The sequence below is a fragment of the Pinus tabuliformis genome, chromosome 1_1 (assembly GCF_031772625.1).
Source record: "Pinus tabuliformis cultivar Carrire ecotype Pingquan chromosome 1_1, CPIR1, whole genome shotgun sequence".
Taxonomy (NCBI): Eukaryota; Viridiplantae; Streptophyta; class Pinopsida; order Pinales; family Pinaceae; genus Pinus; species Pinus tabuliformis.
Window position 1 is genome coordinate 575,040,840 of NC_142297.1, and position 12,775 is coordinate 575,053,614.

The 12,775-nt window shown below is 34.4% G+C and overlaps 1 pseudogene; it reads left to right on the plus strand.

The window, feature by feature from the left end:
- The first annotated feature begins 10,786 nt into the window (after nt 1-10,786).
- On the plus strand, nt 10,787-11,110 carry LOC149214515 (transcription factor RF2b pseudogene; annotated as a pseudogene).
- The last annotated feature ends 1,665 nt before the right edge of the window (nt 11,111-12,775 follow it).

Below are 12,775 nucleotides of genomic sequence, written 5' to 3' on the forward strand. Positions count from 1 at the left end.
TATAACCATATAATATAATCAGCTTTTTGTTTTTCATTTCCTTCTCATTCTGAAATCAAGGAACTAATGCTAGCATTACCTGAAAGCATTAGATGTTATGATTTAGCAATGGGTATTCAATATGTGCATGCAGGTGTGCAGGATGTGTACATGCAGGTGTAGGTGTGTAGGCAGGCGCAAGTGTGCATGCGGGTGGATTAGAAGATGAATTGTTTCACTTGCACTTTGTTGGTAAGTCGCGATTGAAGCTTATTGTGTTAACATATATATTATCAATTGTAGATTCTATATATTTTTAAGTTAAAATTGCTTTTCTTGAATTGAAACTGTTCGGGGAGTACTTGCAACTTTTTGAAAATGTCTTCTAAATACTAATTTAATGGTGGTCATATGTTATTTTCCCAGATTGTCATTTATTTATCGTACATAACAATAAACTCAGTATATTTTTCTAATTTGCGAGGGCATCCAGTCCAGGTTCTGTTCTTTCATGTGTCGTTCATTGTAGGGTCAGGGTTTGTCATTTAAATTCAAGTCAATTCTTCCCTCGTCAAGGGTTTTCTGTTTAGAATTCGAGTCGTTAAATTGTTCGTCCAGGACTGAGTCGGTCCAAGATGGAATTTTTTTTAATAAATAATATTGCTATGGTCGCTATGTATTTGTTTCAGATTTGCACTTACAGGAACTGTTATGGACCATGTGAATATATGTTACCTTATACGACTTATTGTGTTAACAGACATATTATCAATTGTAGATTCTATATATTTTTAAGTTAAAATTGCTTTTCTTGAATTGAAACTTGAAGCTTGGGACCGTTCGGGGAGTACTTGCAACTTTTTGAAAATGTCTTCTAAATACTAATTTAATGGTGTTCATATGTTATTTTCCCAGATTGTCATTTATTTATCGTACATAACAATAAACTCAGTATATTTTTCTAATTTAATTCCTTTTCCTTGACTCACAATGAATAGGCTATGTGTGTTAGTTCACATCAGCAGACTTTGGAGGAAACTTCCAGCACAGGGGGTTACCAGTTGAATACCATTGTCACACAAGACTATAATCAGATTGATTTCTCTAGCAACTAGGGTGCTTCTGTGCATTCCTAGAAGGCATTCATACTAGCAATAGAACAACTTTGTTTTCATGATGATTTTTCAGTCGTGTCTCACCCAACATATTATGCATATTATTATGGCCTGGGAAGGGCTATCCTTGAAGGATATTTTAATTGTCAAGGCTGTCAAACATTGTAGGGTCAAGGTTTGTCATTTAAATTCTAGTCAATTCTTCCCTTGCCAAGGTTTTTCTGTTTAGAATTCGATTCATTAAACTGTTCATCCAGGACTGAGTCAGTCCAAGATGGAATTTTTTTTAATAAATAATATGGTTGTGGTTGCTATGTATTTGTTTCAGATTTGCACTTACAGGAAATGTTATGGACCATGTGAATATACGTTACCTTATATGACTTATTGTGTTAAGAGATATTATCAATTATAGATTCTATATATTTTTAAGTTAAAATTTCTTTTCTTGAATTGAAACTTGAAGCTTGGGACTGTTCGGGGAGTAGTACTTGCAACTTTTTAATTCACAATGAATAGGCTATGTGTGTTAGTTCACATCAACAGACTTTGGAGGAAACTTCCAGCACATGGGCTTACCAGTTGAATACCATTGTTACACAAGACCATAATCAGATTGATTTCTCCAGCAGCTAGGGTGCTTCTGTGCAGTCCTAGAAGGCATTCATACCAGCAGTAGAACAGCTTTGTTTTCATGATGATTTTTCAGTTGTGTCTCACCCAGCATATTATGCATATTATTATGGCCTGGGAAGGGCTATCCTTGAAGGATATTTTAATTGTCAAGGCTGTCAAACATCCATGCCTGGACAGTCCAACACACATTAAGAGGCCATGAAACGCTACAATTACTGCAGATGAAGTCACGTCCTAGGAACCACACAAGCTACAAACGCTTCAATAGATAAGGGGACACACAGTTTGATGGCAAATACTGTTGCAAATCTGCAGAGGACACAATGGATGCCAGAGTCTAGGTTCTGTTCTTTCATGTGTCATTGATTGTAGGGTCAGGATTTGTCATTTAAATTCAATTCAATTCTTCCCTCGTCAAGGGTTTTCTGTTTAGAATTCGAGTCGTTAAATTGTTCATCCAGGACTGAGTTAGTCCAAGGTGGAATTTTTTCATCCCTCAGACCTTTGCCTTGACCACGTTAGACATCTAGACAGTCCGTCACAATTCATACTTTATTTCTGTGCCGAACTGGGCTTTCTACATATAGGGTTGGTTACATAAAACATTTTGTGCATCCATGTACAAAATCCGGCATTTAGCAATGGTAACAATAACAAATTCAAAGCCCAAAGGCCATAACAACAACCATATGTACAACTAAAACAGAGCACTGTGTAGAGCAGAGCACATTAAGAGGCCATGAAACGCTAAAATTCCCTTGGTTGTCCGTTTCACATGCCTTAGTAAATGCCCATGTTTCTGTGCTGAATCGTATATTGAACAAGTGACTGGTAAAATATTCTAATGCTTTTGCTTGAAACTATCAGCTTTGATATTATCCTCTGTTCTTGTGATGTTGCATTATTTGCCAGGGTTCCCTTGGTTGTCCGTTTCACATGCCTTAGTAAATGCCCATGTTTCTGTGTTGAATCATATATTGAACAAGTGACTGGGGTAGGAATCTTTTCTGCTTTTGCTTGTAATTTGACTACCTAAAAAAGTGCCAAAGTTGGAGCAATGTAGTTTGTGTTGCAACAATGTAAAAGTTGTTACAGAGTTGCATCAATGTGCAATAGCTAGAGTTGCAACAATTGGACTTTGACTAGAGTTGCAAATATGAGAGTTGTAGTAATAGTAATAATGGTTAGGAGTTGCAATGAGAGTTGAAGCAATTGTATTTCTAGAATTGTAATAATTGTAACCAAGATAGGCCATGTGGTGAAATTATGACTTGCTTAACAACTTATCTAGCACGTCACCTTTCTAAGTTAGTTCAAACTATCCCATGTTGTCATTTGTTGAATATGGTTGACTTTATTCTACTATAGTTCATTAATCTATATTTGATTTCCTAATGATGATGCTCATGTTGACAATAGTTGATATTGGTTTGCATTTGTTGACTATGGTTGAGTAAGTTTGATTAATGCACCTATAATATTCAAAAAATGATCCCTATGTTGATTATCATTGACTATGGTTTACTTTTGTTGACTTTTGTTGACTATGGTTGACTTTTGTTTATTATAATTAACTATGATTTACTTTTGTTAAATAAAGTTGACTATGTTTTACTTTTGTTGATTATGGTTGACTTTTGTTGACTATAGTTAATTAATTAATGGCAGAAGTGTCCTTAGACACATAATTTTATTAATCAAAAAAAATAAGTACATAATTGATTTGCAAGAGCTTACACCCGAACCACACAAACACTCTTGCAATGAGCTATTTATAAGCTCCATGTCCTAACTACCTCTAATTATGGATCACTTATTAAATAACAAGTGTCCATTTACAATAAATGTTATTCAAACCAACTAGCTAACTAATGTCCTAAAATAGAGCCTAAGATACAACACATTTGGAGAGTCATATCTAGTTACAACAATAAGCTAATTCTAAAAGTCTCCATAAAATAATTAAACATTCTAGAATAATAATTATTAATTTAATATCTTAAATTAATAATTATTTTATTCTAATTTTATAACCTATGATAAAATTGTATTTTTTGGATCATCTGACATTCCCCCCTATGATCCAAAGATACATTACAACAGATACCAAGTTCATCCCTGAACTTAGTAAATTTTATTCTGCCAAGCGGTTTCGTGAAAATGTCAGAGATCTGATATTCGGAAGGACAATAAACTGGCTTGAGGACATCTTTGGCAATGAGAGATCTGATATGATGATACTTGGTGTCCACATGCTTTGTCTTTGAATGAAAAGCTGGGTTCTTGGCAAGTTTGATGGCTGACTGGCTATCAATGAATAATGATGTAGCTTCTGCCTGAGAAATGCCCAAGTCCTGCAAAATTCGGCACAACCAAACAATTTCACATGCTGCTTCCCATGCTGAAATGTACTCTGCTTCTGCTGAAGAAGTGGCCACTGTAGCTTGTTTCTTACAACTCCAAGATACTGGTGCTGACCCCATATTCATTAAATAACCTGATGTTGATGCTCGAACATCAATACTCCCACCAAAGTTGGCATCAGAATATCCACCAAGTACAAAAGTTTTAGTCTTTGTGTAAAGAAGACCAAAGTCTTTTGCAGGGAAAATTTTAAGAACCCCCCCTAAATTTATAAATATAATAAATGGGCGAATCTCCATGGTATATAGGAAAAATTGAAGGCGATTTTATCAATAATATAATATGTATATATAATTTTTTGGCGAATCTCTCACCAGGCATGGCGAATATTTTACTCAATTATAAAATCTTGTAAGATCTTAGCAATTCTTTCACTAAATAATAAAACTTTGTATGGATCTAAGACGATAGAATTTCCCCTTTAAATAGTCTATGCTCACATGAATACCATGGTATTACCACGGGTCAATACCATGGGTTATCATAAACCTGGAGCTTAAAAATTACTATTATTAATTTATAAAAATTAATAAAATTAATAGTTGATTTTTATTTTATTTTTTATTTTAACCAAGCTAAAATGTTTAACCTACATTAAATCACAACATCCATTTTTACTCTTGACCAAGCCCCAAGAGGATCAAATATTTTTTCACTCTATGCTAGTTTGCATATCACGATATTTGATACCTCTCGGGGGTTAGTAGATCCAGAGATGGATCTATGCTGGTTTAATTAATTCCCCCATTTAAATAGGCTACATTCCAGGTGAATACCATGGGTCAATACCATGTGCCATTTTGGTGAATACCATGGGGTTAATAATGGTTTTTTGCATGGTATTAAAAACAATCTAGTCCATGGTATTTGTCCCATAGTATTTTGCCCATAGGTTTCACCTAAATATAACCCATTTTTTTAGTGTTCATAAATATAAGGTGACTTATGGAGTAAATATAAAAAAATGTTTTATTTGTTTAACATACCTCTTGTTTATTTATATTTTTATTAATTTACCATACCTCTGTTACAAATATGGTATTTGGCCCATAGGATTTACCATACCTCTGTTACAAATATGGTATTTGGCCCATTGGATTCACTTAAATAAAACCTCTTTCTTGAGCATTCATAAATAGAACGAGGGTCATGGACTAAATATAAAAAGAGGTTTTATTTATTTACCATACGTCTAGTTTATTTATATTTTTATTTATTTACCATACCTTTTGAGTAAGTATAAAAAGACGTTTTATTTATTTACCATACCTCCACTTTACTTATATTTTTATTTGTTTACACCAAGTGACTTCTGGAGTAAATATAAAAAATGTTTTATTTATTTACCATACCTCTCATTTATTTATATTTTTATTAATTTACCATACCTCTTTTATAAATATGGTATTTGGCCCATAGGATTCACTTAAATAAAACCTATTCTTGAACATGGGCGAATGGATTCACTTAAATAAAACCTATTCTTGAAAATGGGCGAATGGAAGGTTGTAACTCCTAATTTCAAGGGCTAAATTTACCTTTTTTACCCTCTCCCTTAAAATAAGGTGGGCTATTTGAGGTGATTTGTAAAAATGTACTATGATACAAAATATTCGCCCACTAAAAATTTAAAACCCCTTAATTTCGCCAAAGGGCGAACATTCGCCCCTAAAATTATCCTTGGTCTTTTGTTCCTTGGATATATCGAAGAACTCTTTTGGCTGCATTCCAGTGGCTGTCTCATGGTTCCTGCATAAAACGTGAAAGAAAACTGACTGCATAAGATAGATCAGGACGAGTATTTGTCAAATAAATCAAGCTGCCAATCAACTATCTGTAAGTTGTACTATCCACCTTTCCCCCCCTTCAAATTTTGAAAGTTTCAAGTTTTTCTCCATGGGGGTAAGACCGGGCTTGCAATCTTGCATGCCAAATCGCTGAAGAACCTCTGCTACATGTTTACTCTAAGAAATGAAAATATGATGTGGACGTTGGAAGACTTCAACTCCAAGATAGTAGTGAAGTAACCCCAAATCTGTCATCTCAAAACCTGCCTGTAACTCCTTTTTCACCTGTGCAATATGATCATCATGGTTTCCAGTAATGATCAAACCATCTACATACATAACAAGAATTACCAGATATTTTCCTTGTTGTCGCACATACAAAGTATCATCAGATTCACTTTGTTGAAAACCAACTTTCTTAAGGTAGTCATCCATCTTTGCATACCAAGCTCGGGGAGCTTGTTTTAATCCATATAAAGCCTTAATCAATTTGCAGACTTTATGTTCTTGTCCTTCAATTTCAAAACCTGGCGGTTGGGTCATATACACTTCCTCCTGTAAATCTCCGTTGAGAAAAGCACTTTTCACATCCATTTGATGAACTTTCCATCCTTTCTGAGCGGCCAATGCAAGTGTTAATCGGATGGTGTTCCATTTAGCTGTAGGAGCAAAAGTTTCCTCATAATCAATGCCTTCCTGCTGCGCAAAACCTTTTGCGACAAGTCGTGCTTTATACTTTTCAAGTTCTCCCTTTTGATTATACTTAATTCTGTAAACCCATTTGCATCCTATGGGTTTAACATTTGCTGGACAATCAACAAGTTTCCAAGTGTTGTTATCAATTAATCCTTGATATTTTTCAACCATAGCCTGTTGCCATTCTTTATGTTTTTCTGCTTCTTTGTATGTGGAAGGTTCAGTAAAATAATTTGCTATCAAGGCAAAATTGCCTTCACTTCTATGTGATCTTCTGGTGCTTGTTTTATTTTGTTCGTCAGGCTTTACATCTTTCAAAAGTTGAACTGCCCATTTCGGAAGTTGGTGCTCACTTGTTTGCGCTTCTGTAAAGTATCCTTCATTGTAAAGATGATTAATATAAACTGATGTTCGTCGTTCAGGTGAAGAATGTGGAGAACCACTGTCAGAAGAACTGCTGCTGCTTGGAGATGCGGATGAACTGCTAGAAGACCCAAATGATGTTGTTGATGTAGATGGACTGGATGACTCAACTTCAGAGGAAGGAAAATTAAGTTCATACCAATTTGGTGAAGTTGGTTGACTTTGCATTTTTCCATTTCTTTTACTTCCTTTAGTTTCTAACTTGTGAAGAAGATTTTCAATTTCTTCAGCACTCTTACTCTCAGTTTCATCAAAAATGACATCCCTGCTCACAATGAATTTTCCATTGGTCAAAAGACAATACCCTTTCTTCTCATCAAAATAGCTAATCATTATGCATTTTAAACTTCTTGAGTCAAGCTTAGTTTGTTTTCTTTCGGAACTAAGGCATAACACACTGACCCAAAAACTCGAAGATGTTTAACTCGAGGTTTGAAACCAAACCAAGCTTCATAAGGTGTGATTCTGTCTAAAGAAGCAGTTGGAGATCTGCTTCTTAAGTAGACAGTTGTATGTATCGCTTCAGCCCAATATGTTGGACTTAACCTCTTGAAAGTTAACATGGATCTCACCATTCCTAACAAAGTGCGATTCATTCTTTCGACTACTCCATTTTGCTGTGGAGTGTAAACATTAGTAAGATGTCGTCTTATGCCATTTTCACTGCAATAAGTTTTGAATTCATTTGAAGTGAATTCTCCCCATTATCTTTCCTGAGAGTACTATCTTTTCTTTGACTTCATTTTCAACAAGTTGGCGAAAAATTTTAAATTTATCAAATGCTTCTGACTTGTTCTTCAAAAAGTAAACCCAAGTCATTCTGCTGAAATCATCAACGAATAGTAAGAAATATTTGCATCCACCAAAGGAAGTTTGTAGTGGTCCACAAACATCACTGTGAACTAGTTGTAGCCGCATGTTTGCACGCCATGAACTTGTTGGAAAACTTTCTCGACTTTGTTTGCCATAAAAGCAAGCTTCACATTTTGCATTTTCCCTTTTGAATGTGGGAAGTCCTTTAACCATTCCTTGTTTCTGTAATTGAGAAAGACTCTCAAAATTCAAATGTCCATATCCTACATGCCATAGTCTTATAGGTGAAATACCTGTAGTCATTGCCCCTGCAAAATCAGAATGCCTTGGAATAACTGTCCCTTTCATCCATAACAGTTTTCCATCTTCATAACCTATCATGACTGTTTTCAAGTTCTGTTTGACTGAATTAATCTTGATTAAACCATCTTCCATAATCACCTGATGTCCTGCTTGTCGAATCGTGACTAAAGAGAGCAAATTTTTCTTAAAACTGGGTACATACCATACATTGGAAATCATTTTTTCTCCAATGCCAGGGAGAAAAACTTTCACTACTCCTTTTCCATAAGGAGTATGTTTTGTATCAATAGCAAGAAAAATGGAATTAAGTTGGCAATCTTGAAAATTCCAGAAAAAAATCACGTCGACAAGTCATGTGCTCAGCTGCCCCGGAATCCAAGATCCAGGCATCTTCAAAGATGGGATGAAAGTTGTGATGCTGGTGAGGAAGTAAAAACATATTCTTAGTTATCTTCATCTTGATCATTGGCAAATCGCGCTGAATGCTGCTGAAACTTGGGAATTTTATTAAGTGAAGTTCGACAATCTTCAGCATAATCACCAACTTTGTTACATCTTCGACACACAATTTGACTTAAGTCTCTTCCTCTTCCTGAAGATTGTCCTCTGCCTCTGCTTTGACTTTTATTTTGAGATTGTCCTCTACCTTTCTTATTATATCCTTGTCCTTGAAAATTGCCTCTTCCTTGGTTGTTTCCTCTACCTTGAAAATTATTTCTTCTTCCTCTGTTAAAATTGTTTCCTCTGCTTTCGCTTCGACCTCGATTATGTGTTGCTTGATTCCGATTCCCTATGCCTCTGCCTCGAGAACTGTCTGCTAATGATTTACTACTGCTGGCCTCTGTGAGAAAAACATCTTCACCAACTTTCTTCTTCTTCCCAAAAGTTTTATCATGTTGACTTAACATTTCACAAAGCTCATCAAACTTTAGTTTCTCTAATTTCCCAGTTACTTGTAGAGTCTCTAAAAAATGTGTGTAGGAAGAAGGAAGTCCAGCAATTACAATTGTGACCATAAAGCTATCATCAATTGTGGGAAAACCAGCATTAATAATTTCCTGCCTAATATTCTTAAGTCTTGAGATATATTCAAGAATATCACCGCCTTCAGTTAATTTTTGTTGCAACAATTTTAACTGTAGATTAACCTTCTTTGATTCAGGCTGAGTATCAAAGAGGTATTTAAAAGTTTTCAAAGCAAACCATGCATCTATAGCATTTTCTATATGGACATACATTTCATCATTTACAGAAGATTTAATAAGAGCTAAGGCTTTAGCATTCTTGACTTCCCATTTTGCTAGTGCGGCTGCATCTGTGGGTTTATTCTGCTTAACATCTCCATCACATATACCCTGCCATAATTCATTGTAAATGAGAGTGCTTTCGATGAGACGATGCCATGTTTTATAAGACTTTGTGCCTTCAAGTTTGTCGGAATCAGAAAACAAATTAATCAACTTAGACATTGTAGCGTTAAGACTTCACACCACGAATCAAGCTCCAAAAAATTCAAGATGCGCAACACAATAACAACACACGACGCAAAAAACGCGATCTATCGGGGCTTGGCCTTGACCCTCGAATAGTCGTCAAAACAGGAGAAAATTGACTGAGCTTTGCACTTGGCTCCAGTCAATATCTCAAATTTTTACAAGGCAACTTCCAAAATTTGACTTTTACAATGGTGCTTTTGCACAATCTGGTAAAAAAAAGTTACCCCCCCTCAAAGTAAAATTACTTTGAGTCACACTGTCACTCCATAAACAAATTTACAAAACAAAAAACTCCTTATTACTCCTAAATTTACAAATTTCTATTGCACCTTATTTCTCCACTAAAATACAAAATTTCAAAATATAATTACACCTTATCACTCCATTAAAAAAACTCCACTTATCACTTCATTAACATTACAAAATAAAAATAAAAAATTCTTATTGCTAGCACTCTGGCTTGTCGCTGGCAGGTTGGCTCATGCTGGCTTTTTGCTAGCAGGCTGGCTCACACTGGCAGGATTCACTAGAACCTCCATACGTTCGATCTGGAGTTTTGATTTTCCATCTTCTGCTTGATCCAGATTTCGATTCCTGTTCTCTGAAAAATGGCGAGAGCGAAAGACAGTTTATGAAAGAAGAATTGTAAGGGATTTATGCTGCAAGTACTCGACAGTTGGCTATCGCATACTTTCAATACCATCTATGGGTGGTGAAAATGGAGGAGCAGAAGGATATAAAGGGCATTCCTCTTGCTTACAGTACTATATGTACATAACACGTGTTCACAAGGATCACAATATTTACTGCCGTATTCAACATTCCCTGGTTCTACATGAATCGAGGCAAGAAACATCAATCACATCAAGATTACATGGACAAAGCTGAAAAGGCTCGAAGAGAAAGACTTTCGACAAGCTCTTCTACAACAAACTGAAATGCATCATGCTATTTTGTTTTCATTTGCATGATATCTACCTTGTCCAATAGAATATGAAAATAAATTTGACCGATATTATTCTTCAAACAAAACTGAATAGAAATATGAAAGTTCAATTATGTGGTCTGAACTTTCCAAATCTTCTCGCGACTTCAGAATTATCTAGCATCTGAGATGAAGAAGATCATGGCCAAGGAGAAACTCGCAGAAATTGTAATGGTGGATCTTAAACGTGTCAAAAGGATATTGGCCAATCGCCAGTCGGCTGCACGCTCAAAAGGAAAAAAGATGCGCTATATCTCAGAGCTGGAATGCAAAGTCCAGATTTTGCAAATAGAGGCAATGACTTTGTCCGCACAGCTAACTCTTTTGCAGAGGGATTCAGCTGGATTGGGTAGTCAGAATCATGAACTCAAGTTACGCCTACAGGCCATGGAACAACAAGCGCAACACTTTCCCTGCGTTGGATTTGTATTATGCCATCAACAGACAATTTAATGTCTCTAGGTCCAAATCTTCTCCAGACTGGAATTCCTCACAGCAATCGGAGTCAAATGGTGGCAACACTAATTCTTACAATTGATTTTCAGATTTAAAAAAATCTAAAATCACTAAAATAATAAAATTTATTCTCTTTTGAACAAAAATTTAACAATTCTCATACCAATCATTTGCTTATCATTCAATGGAGTTTTCCAAAAACTTGTAGAGCTGGAATCTCCTCTTCACATACACTACAGCATTACTGGAGCTCTGATACCACAATAATGGCAGAAGTGTCCTCAGACACATAATTTTATTAATCAAAAAAAATAATTACATAATTGATTTGCAAGAACTTACACCCGAACCACACAAACACTCTTGCAATGAGCTATTTATAAGCTCCATGTCCTAACTACCTCTAATTATGGATTACTTATTAAATAACAAGTGTCCATTTACAATAAATGCTATTCAAACCAACTAGCTAACTAATCTCCTAAAATAGAGCCTAAGATGCAACACATTTGGAGAGTCATATCTAGTTACAACAATAAGCTAATTCTAAAAGTCTCCATAAAATAATTAAACATTCTAGAATAATAATTATTAATTTAATATCTTAAATTAATAATTATTTTATTCTAATTTTATAACCTATGATAAAATTGTATTTTTTGGATCATCTAACATTAATCTACTTATAATTTCTAAAACATGATGACCATGTTCACTATTCACAATGTTTGACTTTTATTAACTAAATTTTGTTAGATAAACAATTTAGTATAATTTTTTGTATATTGAAACTTAGACTTTGATTTCTTTTTTATGACTAAATAATAAACACTTCCATGCTATTTACATTTCATCAACTTACCAAGTTAATGTAGAGAATGAACCGGCATTGGTTCGAGGAATTAACGTCCTTTATCTTATACCATGTTTATCGAAATTGTCATTCTTTTCAGTAATATATTGAAACATTTCAAAAATAACTAACACAAATATATTAATTATCAATATATTAAATTATTAAATATATTAAATTCTTTAATAAAAAAATAATAATTATAATTTTATATATATATATATATATAACTAACTTGATTAAATATATTAAATACTTTAAGAAAATTCAGTAAATATTTATTAATAAGCTAAAAGTAAAAATACTTATGTTGGATTAATTGAAAAAATAATAATAATAAGATTTTCTATTTTAATTAAAAAATAAATATATTAATTTATTAATTACACCATAAGACATTACTCTTTGAAAACAATTCCCCCACCTGCCACCGTGGACAACTCTGCAACTTAGGATTGAATGTTAGACGATTAGAGATTTGTGTGCTGTCAAATTAGCAGTTAGAAAAAAGATTGAATGTTAGACGATTAGATATTTGTGTGCCGTCAGATTAGCAGTTATAAAAAACAGTTAGTGGGCTTTAACAGTTAGGAAAAAAACTAAACTAGATACGATCAATTTTACAAACCCTCGAAACGGACTTTCCTCCCTGCGCGGCTGAAACGAGACTTTAATACATATTTAACATTTTGGTCGTCGTTATAGTATTGTATTAAACAGATTAGAGATTTGCTTCTGTATCTCATTTTTTCGTGGTTCTTTTTAATGTCTGTGTTGCATTTGAGGCGTGACGTTTTGTTGGGTATTTT